Source organism: Ochlerotatus camptorhynchus, unplaced genomic scaffold (genome assembly GCF_037179485.1).
Source record: "Ochlerotatus camptorhynchus isolate MF236.1 unplaced genomic scaffold, CSIRO-AGI_Acam_v1.1 ptg000284l, whole genome shotgun sequence".
In the NCBI taxonomy this organism is placed as follows: domain Eukaryota; kingdom Metazoa; phylum Arthropoda; class Insecta; order Diptera; family Culicidae; genus Ochlerotatus; species Ochlerotatus camptorhynchus.
In genome coordinates, this window is record NW_027040773.1 from 6,355,675 (window position 1) to 6,370,458 (window position 14,784).

The following is a 14,784-nucleotide window of genomic DNA, read 5'->3' on the forward strand; positions in this document are numbered from 1 at the left end:
ACGCGAAACATTTACAAATGTGTTTTGCGAATGCATGCAATTCTCTATGTGCCGTCGCTGTCGGTGAGAACTGGCTTGGAATCAGAAGGATGCGATGAGTCGAATTCAAATGAAGTACTAGATCAGCAGCGAATAGTGAGGGGCGTACGTCAACATTGCATTTTCTTATCGTCTTTCATTAACCGATTGCTACTCACCAACTGAAGTTCTGTTCACAGATGTGTTTTTGAATTTCCATGATAAAGCTGATTCTTGCCTCTATTCCTGGTGTGATCCTTTTGTCAACAGATACGTTGTCACCTTTAATTCAACCCTTTCTGCTTTACTTTTCAGCCTGCTGTACTAAATTTCCTAAAATGTCCACGTTGTCAGCGAAGCAAATGAACTGGCTGGATTGATTGAAGATCGTGCCCACAAGATTTATAACACCTTCTAGCAGAATGTTGAACAGGAGGTAGAAATGGCCATTGTCTTGTTGAAGTCCTTTACGTGTTTCAAACGCGTCCGATAACAGCACTGTACACCATTCACCAAGCGTTATCTGCCCACAAATGTGATCTGATATTCGCTGTGTAGCCCAGATTCTGAGTATCAGTTGACGCGAAGAATAGCTAACTTACCCGGGTTCATTTCTATAATTTTCGTTTCGATACCATTCTTCTCAGTTGCATTAGTCACCCTATTCTGCGAGTTGTGTGGCTCTCTGTGTGACGTGACTCTCCGTACAAATCACACCGTCACACGACATGACTTCTGGTACCTTACCAGTGACAGTAAGTCACATGAGTCGCAGAATAGGGGGATTGTCAAGCTATTCGGCAACTTCCTTAACTTCACTTATTGTTGGTTTCTTCGTCCGTCGTACCTAAGGGCATGCTATGGTTGTTAAATCCAATATATAAAGCATCTACCTGACATTGATGTTGGTACCCACTTTCTGGTTGGTTTAACCCAAAACTGGCCCTATGGGGCAAATAGCTCATTGAGGTCAATGGACTAGTTTTGGAATGTCGTTATAAAAATCAAAGTTTCGATATGTTTTCAATTTTTTTTTCCAAGGCAATTATGCCGTGAAGTGACATTTGTCACCTCGGGTGAGGTGACTCTCCGTGTAAATCAAACGGAGACTCACCTCACCGGAGTTGACAATTGTCACTTCACCATCACTTCGCTGTCACCTCACCTCACACGCCACGCAGAATAGACCTAAATGAGTACTATACAACAAGATACTGATTAATTGATAGCCTAATAAATTATTTTACGGATGTTTTATGATGATTTAAAATAATCAAAACAAAAATATTGATCGCCATGTTGAATATATCGTGTATAGGTAAAATGTTGTCCTTGGCATTCCCCTGGTCGTACTCCTTATCGTACCGATGAAACAGTTCCTTCTGCTGTCTTGGTGTTGCTATTTGCCATTTAACAAACTTTCACTTCACTTGAGTATGATAGGTACAGCTGCTCCATTTCTTCACTCTCTAACTCTTCCAGGCGGCACTACTTATCCCTGAAAAGATTAATTTGCCATCTTCGGTTCTATTTGTACCGCAAACTTCCTCTACCGGTTTGCTTAACCAGCGACAAATCGAAGATCATTGTTTACATTTGGCTCATAGGTCCTTTACACGTGTTGCTCAGTCTAAAATAGTGTAGCTTTTTGAAACAGGCTTTCTTTTAGGGAGTTATAACACAAGTGAGTTTTCACCTCTAGATCCATACTCAGAAGGAGTATTAATTAGGCCTATTCTGCGCGGCGTGTGAGGTGAGATGACTCACTATCACTAGTGAAGTGACTATTGTCACCTCGGGTTTTGATTTGCATGGAGAGTCACCTCACCCGAGGTGACAATTGTCACATCACTTCACTATCACCTCACCTCACACGCCGCGCAGAATAGGCCAAAATGTTTTAAATCAACTTAAATGGTAAACATAAATAAAAGACATCTGATATTTTTTTTACGTGGTTGCCACTATAGTCACTATATTGATAGTGTGGCGGATAGAATTTTGATCAATCAAAAAGCGGAACCAATTCAATATATTGTAGACCAACAATTGAAAAGGCACTGTCAACTTCTATAAACAAAACGTTGGTTATTCGTTCCTCGCCAATCAAACGCAAATTACCGGCATCATCGGATAGGGGAAAGCTTCCTCAAAGATGGTGTTAGTTTGAGTCACGAGAAAAGGGTTTCCGAAGTTTTGTTCGCAATAGCTGATGTGCTCCTTTCTGTTGTTGGTCATGATTTGCTCAATTGGTTTCGCTATTTGACAGCTCAATTGGTTCCCGAGATTCTATCCGCTAGACTATGAATATAGCGACTATAGTTGGCACTTTTTCTGCCGCTCTTCGCATGTCGGTCCCATAGTCATTTTTGTCAAAACTGAGCTTTTCAATTTATTTATTTATTCTTTAGCTATAATCGAAGACAACATATCAAGAAGACTGACAACTTTGCCTGAATCCAAGCGACAGACACAGTAGCGCTGCACTCGAGCGAAGGTGGAAGCAACGCATAGAAAAATGAGCTAATACACACCTTTCGTCTGAGGATGGAACATCCAATTCGTTCGGAGCATTTACCTTTGAGCAGCAGAAGACGCGATTGTTCCTGTCTCCTACCATACGTATGGGAAATGGGAGGGTTGCCAGTCTTCTTGATATGTTGTCTTCGCTTTAATCCAAATTGAAAATTAAAATCCATATGGAAGGTGTATTTTAATCTACAGCTATCCCCCGAAGAACGTGTTACCCACTGAGTTGCACCCACCGCTTTTTCTCGGCGGGTTTCAACCAGTTGGTCTGATTTTTTTGCATATGAGTAGTGCCAATGGAGAACTAGTCACTCGCAGAAAATTAGAGCGCTTGGTTGAAAACCCACCGAGACAAAGCGGTGGGTAGAACTCAGTGAGTAACGCGTTCTTCGAGGGAAAGCTGTACTTGATTCGTTTTTATTCAGATGCGCCTAAATTTGTTGGCAATTTTCCTATGAATTACACGATAACATGCTTACACATGTGTGTTATTCTGCACCTTAAAGACTGTTTTCAAGCTTTGTCAAGTATCAGTTAAGTATCCTATGTACCCCCAGTAGTTCGAAGGGCCAACGTGAGAGATTTCCGTTCTAAATAGGTAGCTGCTTGCTTTCTGCCTGCATCCTATCGATTTGGTTAATTTCCTTATTGAGGTCTGCCTCTGCTGCGATGTCCTGCCGGGTTCCAATCTAGCGCTTGCTTGCAGATTTCATTTCCGCCCCTTCGTAGAGTGTGACCAACCCACCTCCACTTACGTTCTCGAATTTCAGTTGATATCGGCTTCTGATGGTATCGATGATGGAGCTCAGCATTTGAGATCCAGTTGTGAGGCATCAATTATATACCGCAGGCAACGGATCATGAATATTTGCAGCTTCTGGTTGTTCTCCACTGATAAATTCATGCTAATAACATGAGTCCTGTTTGAAGGTTGAATTTTTGTGCAATTTCATTTGAACAAAATCAAGTTTTGAGTTTCCACTTAATACATAACTTTGGTACTCAACAGAAAACATAAACGAATGTTGATTCAATGTAACACCGATTTCGTCCGATTCTAGTACTTCAAACGTTCACTCATACTTCGATCGATTCCTCGCCTACTTTCAACGACGGTAGTTACCTTTGTAGTTATCTTTTTTTTATCAATGTCAATTTCCTAATTCGTTTCTTTACTTTCATATTTAAGTGTTTAAAAGAAGTACTAGATTTAGCCTTTACCTAGTGGTCAAAAAGGAGAACACGTAGTATGACGATTAATTGTTCGATGTTTAGTTTTTTTTTTCTAATTACTTTGTTGCCTACTGTGATGGTTTTGTTTAAGGTGTTAATATGTATTTTTATTTAGTTTCGTTTTTTTATCATTTGAATCACTAACTGTTAGTTTAACATTACCAATGCTGCTAGAAATGCTGACAACATACGATCGCAGAAAAAAAAGAAGTCACAAACACACTCACGATTGTCGATATTTACTTACTACTACCTTGTTTCAGATACGTGTATCTTAACATTCTAGTTCTTAGTTTATAGTTTTTTGTTTTTAATATTACTAGCTTTAGAATACGTTTTGACGAAGAACGAAAGAATAATTAAACAAAGCAAATACCACGAAGAATTCCTATTCGATACTCGAATTGACGATGATCCGAAACCAAGCCTATTTTCACGCTTAAAACGATTATTGATGACCTGGTTAATTGTGTAAAGCTACGATAGTGCGATATTAGAAGGAAGTAGAACATTTTGGTTAACCGTCTTATTTCCCTTTCGTGTACAATTTACTTCCTATGATCGTCGAAAGTTAATCGTCATACCACTAGCTCAGAAAACCTAATCATAAGAGACAAAAAACATCTAATCACTACTACAATAACAAACATCGAGTCATTCTAAAAAAAACAAACAGATGCACTCAATCAGTGTAGAAGCAATTTATACTTAATTTATTTTCTTGTCCAGTGTTTTTTCTTTCTTGTTAAAATCCCACAACCAAATGTTTTGTTTTTCTTTTTTAACTTCTTTTTACCACCTAGCTAAATCCATTCTTAGATAACAAAAAAAAAACGAATACAGAAGAAAATCCTTCCTGATAGTCATTATTGCCTTAATGAAAATGTGTGTTATCTTCTTTATCACAGCAATTAGTACGTACGAACTACAAAGAAAGATAAATATAAACAATCACAAAATACCCGCGCACTCACACTCACTCCGAGACAGAGCGAGGGTAAGAGGTAAAACAACTAAGAAAGCAAAATGAGAGTTAGAAACTCGGAAAACAAGAGAAGAGATTTCTTCGACAATAAACGAAAAGAAGCTAGTAGTATGTATTGCAATTTGTTGTTTTTCCCTGCAGAAACAAAAAATGAAAGACGTGTGTACTGCTGCTATTCGCTTAACTGTCCCATGTAGATAATAAATCCACAGCACATGCGACTGCCACCCGAATAGCGGTAGTGTATTTCCGTCAATCTTTGTTTTTGGCATCATCATCAGAAAAAAATGAAAATGTACTTAAGCAAAAATCCACAGTGGAGCAAGCTGAACTAAAACTTCCTAAAAAATTACGAATAACGAAAGTGATCTCAGAGAGTTCTGTTTAATCTGTATGCAAGCGTCACCATCAACAATTTTAAAATCGTAATAATAGTTATAGAAGAAGAACTGTTAGCAAGCTCCTATTTTCAAGGTGTGTATTACGTGTCAAAAATATCAGCGAATTATATCAATGAAATCTGCCTTTTTAGAGAACCAACAGAATTTAGTAGATAATGTGAATGGGACAAACCGTAAGTTATTCAGTGTGCTTAGATGTCGTTTGCAGCGTTGTTGGACACGTGAAATTGACTGTAATAGTAAACACCCATTCCAATTTACTGTTCACATTACCGATTGGAAAACGTTGTAGATCTACGTCACAGTTTGGTTTGTTAAGCCGAATTTGTTTCCAGTAAACTAAAGGCACTGCTCATTTTGTTTCTACATGAGCCATCCCTTTCCTTCGTTCTGAAGTCCCAAACTACGTTTTCCCTCCTCAACATAGTACAAAAGTGTGCCTTATTACCTCCATTGATTTATCCTACGTTTTAGACGTATTTGTTTGCATTTCTTCTTCTATTCGGTAGTGTGAACTGTAGATTCAAAAGATAGTAATATTGTGCACTACTCACATACTATTGGTGTATTTTACGCACACATCAGCACCATGAATGTGCCCATTGCCGCTCACTTTGGGGTCAACAATTGCAAATTTAAGATTCTGTGATCTACAGTACGTGTCAGGACAATATAGAGCCACCTTAAATTTTAGTGTCATTAAAACATTAGGGGTATTCACAAAGCGCATCGTAAACGTATAAACCCTCGTAAATGCGTAAACTTCCATTACACTCCAATTGACCCTGCTATTTTTACGATAGTGTATATGTTTACGATGCGCACAGTGAATACCCCTATTGTATCTCTGTTGTTCGTTATGAAATAACCAAAATGCCATCGTTCTTCTGAATTACACGTAAGTTCAATATAAAGCTCTTGAGGTCCATTTGTTCACGCAGAGAAAAGATTTTTAAATTCAAAGAGATTTATTTTTGGCTCAGGGCCTAATATATTTTTGGTATTGATTCAAATATATTATTCGTTTAATGCAAAGAAAAATATTTTTGAATCAACAAACCGGTTGTAGAGTCAATAATCTGTGTGTTGATTCTAAAAACCATTTTGTTGATTCAAAAATATGTTTTGTTGAAATAGTGATACAATATGTTTGAATCAATAATAAAATACATTAGGCCCTGAAACAAAAATCCATTTTTCTGTGCAGGTAGTGCGTGGTAATTTGTTGGTGGTTATATAATGTCATCACGAAGAGAAGCAACTAGTTAAGTGAAATATGTCAAATTTTACATAGACCCGAATGTCAGAAATGTTTCATTAAAATTGTCTGAAATTTTGTAGAACTATGGGACACTAATTTGTCCAAAAGCTCTGACAAAAAAACTGATTGGTAATCGCAAGAGATACAATAATTTTAGCTGGTTCTATTTTTCTGACACACTGTATTGTTCCATTTTCCGCTATTTTCAGGAAATGGTTAAGTCAGAGCATAAGCATTGACCATTCGTAGTTCGACACTACCGTATGCGTGATAATGTTTGCACCATCGAGCAATGTCAAAATTCTCAAAAATTTCGTTTTCGAGTTTTTTTTTATTTATTCAAAGGGGGGATGTTTCTCAGAGTCTTAAATTATGTTAATCATCGATCGAGTTTCCACTTGCTGCAATTACGGCCTCCACACGCCTAGATCCATTTCTCTCCAGGTGCGGGTTAATGTTTGTCTGAGGCTTGCTGTACTCGGGTGGCGTTTAGAACAGGCCTTGGCCTTCATGACGCGCCATATTGAGTAATCCAGCGGATTAAGATCGGGGCTGGATGGCGGCCACATATCCTTCGCCCAGAACGGAAGATGTTCCTGAAACCACTTCTGAGTGCGGTTCGAGGTGTGGCACGGAGTCCCTTGTTGTTGCTCGTCGGCCACGTCTTTTACCAGAAGAGAACTAATAATACCGGCCGGTTCTGGAATTTGATACGGGATCGACGGTAAACATGCTCTCGTCGGTGAACAGGATTACCGGATTTTTTCGCTTAAGGAAGTTCAAGATTTTGTTTGCATCTTTCGACTCGTACTTCCCGGATGCGGTTGGTAATCATGTGAGTTTTTTTCCGTGCCCTCGACTTCACCCCGCAATCTTCCGTGCCGTAAAGTCACTGATCCCGTGTTCCTTTACCATTTTCCTTATTGAACGCACTGGATTCACCCGAATCTTCCTTTTGATAGCAGCGATAACCCTCGGAACCCGAGCTGACCTCGGACGACCTGTGGCCACCTTCGCGGATAGTTGTCCTTTCTTTTCTCGGTCTAAAACCCTTTTGACGGTCCACCGGGACACTCCCACGGCGACTGTAATGTCTTTTTGCAACATTTGCGCGTGGGAAAAATCACGAATACGCTGCCACTTCGTCATGGTGTCAAACTAAGTTAATCATTTTATTTTAAACACAGCCTACTACGGTATGAGCTATAGGTTACGTGCATGCAAAGAAAACCAAGGCATTGTATGCACAGGTGAAACGGGAACTTTATTTGTACGATGGGGCAAACATTATCACGCATACGGTAATTACTGCCATTACGATGGAAGTGATACAATCTCCAACAATAGAAATCTGTCTTGGTCATGTTGTTTACTTTAAATGATCTTACATTCTTGTATTTGTGTGGTTTACATGCTTGAATTTCAAGTGACACAGATGTGTTTATCAACTTTACACCCCTATTCTGTATTTCGTTTCGAACGAAATTCTCATACAAAAAAATATTTTTTTGTATGAGAATTTCGTTCGAAACGAAATACAGAATAGGGGTGTTAGTTCTTTTGATATTTCCATTATTATATACCGTTCCTAGGCCCACTTTGGTGGGATTGGTTTGTTTGAAATTGAAAGTCTTGACCACGTCCTTTGCAAATGGTTGGAATAAGGAAAGAATACTAGTTGGACACTTACTCTAAGAGAATAGCAGATAACACTTCTACAACTACTTGTAAGTGTCACAATTTGCTTAAAGGAAGGAGAAAGCCATACGATAATTTTGGTTTATGTTATTGACAAATCATCAAATATACTGATTGTGTCAAGTGGACGCACCTGGCTTGGAACCCACAATCTTATGCACGCTGAGCAGACACTCGGTGCACTAATCCACCCAACCCGCCTTACTTTCAAGCTATAATAATCAAAGCAAATAAACTTATAGACTTCTCTGACGTTTGTGAATTGCACAAGTATTAGAGCAGAACTTTGCGTGGATTCAAAGGTTTTCTTGCACTAATACGTATAATTTACCCAAAGTTCTGCACTAATACTTGTCAGAGAAGTCTATATTTGATCACATTTATTTGAACTTCCGGTAAGCGGATAATTTTGGCACCAGCAAGCGGTAATAGGTACCCTCATGGTATTCAATAACAGCACCTTATCGAAACAGGTTTTCAATTCAAAAATGTAATTCATAATTGCTGAAAATTACACTTTTACCACTCACATAAATGAACAGCATCACCATTGGAAGTATTTACCCATTGCTTCCTGGTTATTTTACCTTTCCTCCTCCTCTGTATGTGGTTGATATATCCCCTAAAATAGGAAGCAAAATGGAAACCTATCTCAAGTTGGTAGCAATATTTTATTTATAATACATGCTAAACGTATTAATGGTGTTATATAGTAGCCAATTATAAGTAGGAACTTGAACTCATCATGCCAACGTTTGCAAAAAATAACAGTAACAACACTTTGAACTCATTCGTTGTGAAACGTAACGACGATGATGATGAAGGCGACCAGCAAAAGGAATAAAATAAACAACAGAAAGCAGTTTCATCATCTATGATAGCAATCGCGACACACACATATGTCTATAGCTGAGCATTAAAAAGAAGAAAAAAAATGTACTTCTGACAGTGTCGTAGTTTCTCTTCCTTCGGTAGCTAAAGCAAAAATATATTCCGGTGTTGAAACCATTTTGTCCAAAGCAAATCCTCACCAAAAATAAACTTCCATTCACTAAACAAAACTACAAGACACTCTCACACACACATACACACTATTACACCACTGAGTAGATGGGTAATTAAATAAAAAAAATAAACGCAAACAATCTAGGGACTACAACAAGATCAAATGGAAAGTAATAATAAACGACACTTTTACGTTCAGCAAAGTTCAAATTGTACGATATCTCTATTCTTGAAAACATGAAGGAAACATAACTTTCTTTTAGTGCAGTATACAGAGTTTTTATTATATACTAGATTTTTACACTCTACATATTAGGCGAAGACAAAAAAAAAACAAACAAATAAACATAAAAGATGGCGTTTTTGTACGTAGAATCTACTAGTTATTTCTAATTTTTAACAAAACGAAAAAAAAAAACAAACGAGCAAAGGAAACAAACAACACTTGTAATATTGTAGATGAGAAGATCAAATGAATATCGCTTCTGACTCCATTTTGCTGCTTTAATGAAATTAAACAAAAAAAAAACAATGTTTGAATAACCTACCAATTGTTGATAAAGAGCAAGGACAAGTAAAATGCAATTAAAAACAATACTAAACAAAAATATGACGCAAAAAAGAGGAAGAAACACAACTATATTCTTATTGATTGAGACTGTATATTCCATTGTGATAAAAACATAATTAATAAAAAAAGAAGAAAAATTAAAGTACGTTGACATAGTGAATGAGTAATACATTAATTTATGAAATACAAGTAATTTGAAAATGGTTTACAAAATGTGCAAAAATGTTGTTGGTTCTATTTTTGTGTAAGAAAGAAATTCCTCCTGATGAATGTGGGCGTCTTAGTGGAATACATACCTGTATAAAGAGAAAGAGAGAAGGATTAGTAATTTCAATTTAATTCCTTATTTGTTTTTTTTTTCTTTCTTCTTTGTCTTGTTTTCCGTGCTGAGCTCCAATGCTACCGACGCCAGGAAGGCAGCTCCCACACCTGGACCCTACCTATCGACCCATCAACTCAAGAACCGGGGACCAACGGCTTTCCAGTACATCTGGTTAAAATCACCCGTAACTACCTCCAACAAAGGTCGTTTAAGGTATCGTTGAATTGTTGTCTTTCGAACACGTTTTCCGTCCCAGCAGGAGTCCCGCAAGGCAGTCTGCTGGGCCCCTTGCTTTACAGCATTTACACTTCCGACATTCCTCCCCTCGGTGACGGTTGCGTGTTTTTCCTGTTCGCAGATGATACCGCAATAGCCGTCAAAGGAAGAATGCCTCGCAAATAACGAACAAACACCAACGATGCCTTAACGCCTTTGCTGATTATGCCACCACGTGGAAAATCAAAATCAATGACTCCAAAACTCAAACGATCATGTTCCTCCATCGGCAATCGCCCAACTGAAACCGGCTCCCTCTTGTACTGTAATCATGGATGGCACAAGGGTTGAGTGGTCCGCCGAAGTAACCTGTCTCGGGATGGTTAGGTGTCTATATCCGCTGATTTGCCGCAGATCCCGCCTCTCAAGGGTGAACAAACTGGCTGTCTACAAACAAATCATAGCACCTGCGATCCTCTACGCAGCTCCGGTGTGGGAATCATGTGCACAGACCCACAGGAACAAAATTCAGGTCGCTCAGAATAGAGTGCTGAGGATGGTACTTGATCGTCCTTTCGACACTAGAATAACAAATTTACACGAAGAGGCAGGCTTTGCCAAAATAGTACATCGTACGGGCTAGGCAAAAATGTGCGTCTATCTTGAAAACTGTCGCTTTAATGGCCCTTCGCTCATTTTCAACTTCTATTCAATTTTCATACTGCCGTACTCTAACGGAACTATCCACCTACCCTCTTCTAAAGATCATTCTCTAGCTAATAAATCATCACACTAAAGCTTCATGTTAGCATTTCCAACCAACTCTGAAAATCGTTAACTTCGCGTATGAAGTAACATAAAAAACACTTTGAATTAAAACAAAAGGTGCTGGGTCGCCAAAGAGTGGCTACAACCGCATTCGATCAAGATGCCCCGAAAAGGCCTCGCAAGCAAGCTGGTGCCAGCAACCACACGGAAAGGTTGCTTCAGAGTAATCCGTTCTCGGCACTCCCCGAAGAAGCAGATATAGATCCAGTTGAGAAACCGGAAAAAGTGCCCCCACTGTTCACCTCGACGAAGGAACTCGCGTTGCTCAGGAATGAGCTGGCCAAAAATCAAATCCATCCGCTGTTCAAGCTGTGCAGCACGGGGATCAAAATTTTGTGCTCGACGCTGGTGGACTACAACCAACCCGTGGAAAGTATCGATTTTAAATTGGCTCACTACTTGACTAGCCTACTGGTCCCAAGTACATCTATAAGCGTACCCCATTCTTGTCGAAATTCTAGTACTACACTATGTTTGTTTTAATTCGCTATGAAAGTTTAACAGATAAAATGAGGGGTTCGAGGATTTTCCTATGTTTCGAGGGGTGCATCGATTAGCTTGGGACCGAAGAGAGTACCAGAGCTGAGCCAAAAAGTTGAGCACGTTTCTTCGGGACCTTCTAGTCTTATAGCGAATTTGTTTATTATGCAGATCCAACCTGGATCGGGTATCAAGATCGGCTCTACTTGTTTTCTGACAAACGTCAGTTTAATCGTTCGTTTTTCAAACCCACCTCAGGTTGAGGTTCGCACTGACAAAAAGTTCGGTTTCACACTGGGTTGGAACTGGTTCCAACCCCGATAATAAACAAATTCGCTATTAGAGTTATCTCTATGCTACAACGCTGTTGGCACTTTTCTTCAGCTGAACCGGTTTGAGTTCTACACTCACGACGTCCCTGGAAGAAAACCACTTAAAATGGAGCACCTTAATTTGCAACCAATCAACATTTTCCCATTGCGAGACGTGATGAAACCAGTGCATTCACCGAAACACACCTGAAGCCGGAGATAAATGTTCACCTCCCCGATTTTCGGCGCGTAAGGCTAGACCGGACCAGCTCCTGCGGAGGAGGAGTGGCTATCGCATTAAGGAGAAATATTGGCTGTCGACTGCTACTAAGTTTCCAGCTGAAGATGATCGAAGCGGTGGGTGTGGAAGTCTCCACTCCTGTCGACCCTATTACCATCATTGCGGCCTACTGTCCCAAACAAGTCACCATCAGGGACGGGTCGGCAGCAGACCTGCGGAGAGACATCATCAAACTAATTCGACACCGTGAGAAGTACATCATCGCTGGCGATCTGAACGCCAAACACCAGGCTTGAAACAACAGTCGACGCAACCAAAACGGCACAATCCTGACGACGACCTGCAAGAGGCTCACTACACTATAATAGCGCCGGACTCTCCCACCCGCTTGAGCCGGTCTTGAGTTCACCATCGACATCTTCGCCAGTAACATGGGAGACAACATCTCGCAACCTGTGACCCACCAGGAGCTGAGTTCGGACCACTATCCGGTGGTGGTCGATGTGGGCTCATCCGTTAACCGATTCCAAGCTCCTCGACGCAACTACCATCGCGTCAGCTGGGATCAATTCCAACACTGTGTCGACTACGGTGTCCTTCCGGAGACGCCCGAAGACGTTGACCGGTGTCTGCATTCCATCGAGGAGACGATATCCTGGGCCAAGGAACAACACGTGCCAGTATCCAGGCAGGTGGGCAATACTCTGAACCTTGACAGATCTACCAAAGACCTTATAAGACTCCGTAACACCAACAATCAATACGAAACTAACGATTTTAAATTGGCTCACTACTTGACTAGCCTATTGGTCCCAAGCAAACGATTAACGTACCCCATTCTAGTCGAAACCGACCGAAGATAGTACCAGAGCTGAGCCAAAAAGTTGAGGACTTTATTTCGGGACCTTCTAGTCTTAGAGTTACCTCTATGGCAACACCATCCGAAGGCAGTACCAACGCTCTGGTCTGCCTGTCCTTAAGACCCACTGTAATCGCCTAACAAAAACCATCCAAGCCAGGATGGTGGACCTCAGAAATCAGGACTTTGCTAACATGATCCGCTCTCTCCCAGATTGTGCAAAGCCCTTTTGTAAACTAACCAAAATTCTTAAAAATAAGCCAAGACCCATCCCACCACTGACCCCACTGGATAGTCCCGGCGACCCAGTGGTTCATCTGATAACTCCTGAAGAGAAGGCTGCCGCGATAGGTCAACACTTCGTCAGCTCTCATAATCTCGGACAAAACATCGTCAGCCCTCAAGAAGCTGAGGTTGCTGAAAACACAACCAACCTCCATCAGATTCCCAAATATTTTTCCGAGGAATCCGAGATTACGGCTGAAGAACTGTTGGCCTACATCAAATCATCTAAAAACATGAAGGCCCCAGGTTTCGACAGCATCCTGAATCTGATTTTTAATCTGTGCCTCCGACTTGGCTACTTCCTCTCGTGTTGGAAGTCAGCTAAGGTCATACCCATCCGCAAACCTGGGAAGAATCCGTCCTCTCCTTCAAGTTATCGACCAATCAGCCTTCTCTCATGGTTATCAAAACTGTTCGAAAGAGCAGTCTACTACCGGCTCCTAACATCTGCCGAAGAAAACAACTTGTTACTCGAGGAACAGTTTGGTTTTCGGAAAGGTCGTTCGACCATCCACCAGTTGACTCGAGTAACAAACATTGTTTGGCATGATGGCTTGGTGTTCAAATTGCAGCACGGCAAACCGATTTTCAGGGAACACGTTGACATGTAACAACTTGATAAGATCACTGTATCCACTCATCAACAGGAGGTCTACTCTATCCCTGAAAAATAAGCTTGCTGTCCACAAACAAATCATCCTTCCCGTAATAGAATACGGGATGCCAATCCGGGAGAGTTGCGCCAAATGCCATCACCTTAAACTCCAAAGGATACAGAACAAGATCCGTAGGATGGTCCTACACAGTCCCCCAAGGACTAGAAATTCTGAGATCCACCTCCTGGCTGGAATTCAGACATTAGAAGAACGGAGAGTATTCATCCTGGAAAGGTTCAGAGACACCTGTCTAAGATCAAATCATCAGATCATACATGATCTAGCACGTTAAGTTAAGTTATGCTCGTAGTTAGGTAAGTCTTCACTTTTTTCAATTCAAACAAAACTCACCCCAAAAGGGGTATTCTGTGAACTAGTTGAAAAACGCAAATATTAAATTATAATATCAAATTAAACAAAGATGAAGAGCGAGGTAGGCTAATCAATTAAAATGTTAAATCAATTTACTGTCATAATCAACAGAATAAACATAATTTTACTACTACTACTACTACCGTGCAAAACAAGAGTTCTTTTCCGAGCAGCGAACATCAGCAGCAGTAGAAGCAGAATTTGTAGAGAGGAAAGAGGATCGTTGTTAGTGTAGCCGTCCCGATTAAGTTTATTGCTGAACACATCCCTGGTTTGGAGCAGCGTCGAACCCACCAGCTCTTTTCAGAGCCTTTACGAGTTGATTTCCGATCGACGCTTGCTTCCTCCACCACCCTGCCGATACAGTCCACTATCAAAAGGTAAAGTTCCCTCCCAATTCGAACCATCATGAATTCAAAACAGTTCGAGTAAAGGAGGCAATAAGTAAGGGAGTGTTGACTGCAGATGGATTTCTTCCGACATTAAGATTGGAGGTTATGGTTAGCAATGTTC